Genomic DNA, 1,981 nt, shown 5'->3' with positions numbered 1-1,981 from the left:
ACTGAACTAGAACTGAACTAGAACTGAAAACATCTACGAATTAAAAATTTATTTGTATGGGCATGTCTAATAAACACAAATAGCAAACAGTAAAATATAGATTCATTTTACAGCAAGTCCATTGCAATTAACAGGTATGGTAATTTGTTTTTGTTGGTTGAGAAGATAAATGAATAAATGCTGAAAAAATACCCAACAACACACTAAAATAAACGCCCCCACTAGTGTACTTATAACAGCAAATTTACATGTATATTTGTTGTAGTATTGGTCATATCGATTGTGCCACATAGAGCTATTACTGCAGCAGAAATGTTACTCAAACTTTTCTTTTTTTGCAAGTGCTAGCTTGTTAATATTAAATGCAACAATCCAGTGACAGTTGAATGATGTCACTTAAGAGTTTTGGTTTGTTTGCTATTAAAAGCCTTCAAGCAATTGACATCGAAATACAGTTTGATAGTTTCATTTCTGTATTCTTTAGTCTTGTTTTTCTTAGCAGCTGCTGTGTTGTGTTTATTGTTGTTGGTCAGAAGATGCTTGGCGTTTATTTATTTTTTTTAAATAAAACGCTATTTCATCGAGTGTAAATCGAAATGAAAATGGAAAATAACTGGAAAATGAACTTAGGGTTTGCTCTTTTCTCTTTATTTTTTTGTTTTGCCTTCAAAACAGAATTGAAAATTAAATTGCAAACAGTGAAAATAGAAAAGAAAACAAGTAAAATAGAATAGTATTAAAACAACGAAAAGATTGCTTGAAGCGGACATGAAACTTATCGTTTGACTTAATTTGACAGTTGACAGGAAATATTTGGGGAGTTAAATTCTCTTAAATAAATACAAGTTAAGATTAAAACAATATAATAAAATAATACTAAATGCCAATGGTATTAGCCTAAATATGCTTTTATAACTAAAAAATATATGTTCTTTTTTTATTTCTCTTTCTTTGAATTTGTTCCTTTACTTAACAGATTTCAAACAAACTTTAATATATGATGTGTATGCAAATAAATGACAGGAAGCCTAAAGAAAAATCATTAAAAATAAAACATTTCTAAGTATAAAGCAAAAACTTAAAAGCATTTTTTTAAAAAATCAAAGACTCTTTCTATTTTCTACATGACTCTCTCCCTCAAATGCAAAAACATGTTGTCACTTATACGTATACGAAATAAATATTAATCATACGCACTGTGTATAGTAAAACTTTTGTATTTCTTTTTACTCTTTTTTCACTAAGTTGGGTTAAAAAACTACAAAAAAGACATCAAACAACATTATAATATTTTTCTTTTTATTTAATATTATTTTAAACTTTTAACGTTTTTTTTTTTTGCAACAAATAGTTTTAAAAGAAAATAAAAATAATTGCTTTGACAAACTTCTTTTTTTTAATTTTAATATGACTTTATGTTTTTGCAAACAAATTTCTGATAAAATAAAAGAAAAAGCTCGCACACATATACATATATTTTTATTTTAGTTTTCTTTAAAGCAATTTGCAAAACAAGAAAAAATTTATAAAACGTAAATATTCAACTATTAACATACTTTGAAATTCTTTGACCGTATTTTTAAGGTTGAGTTAAGTTTTATATTAAACGTATGTACGCTCAAGAGCACATACACACACACATATATAAAATAATTTCATACATGGTTAAATATGTTTAAATAGTATATTGAATGTATAAAACTATTATATACACAAATATATGAATATATAATGAAATAACTGGGATCAGAAAATAACTTTTGTCCACAAGAGTTAAACATATAGTCAAGCATAGCTGGTAATATGATATCTTACACTACATATGGGTATATGTTAAAAATTATATAGATTTTGAAACAGGTTTACAGGAACAATCAGCAGGCGGGACAGTCAGACAGAACAGACGATTTAGAAAGTGATGGGTTCGTTATAACCATCAACACAAACTTAAACTACCCCCCACGATGACGATGTAGGCGTT

Source organism: Lucilia cuprina, chromosome 2 (assembly GCF_022045245.1).
Source record: "Lucilia cuprina isolate Lc7/37 chromosome 2, ASM2204524v1, whole genome shotgun sequence".
NCBI classification, from domain to species: domain Eukaryota; kingdom Metazoa; phylum Arthropoda; class Insecta; order Diptera; family Calliphoridae; genus Lucilia; species Lucilia cuprina.
This window is presented reverse-complemented; position numbering follows the sequence as displayed.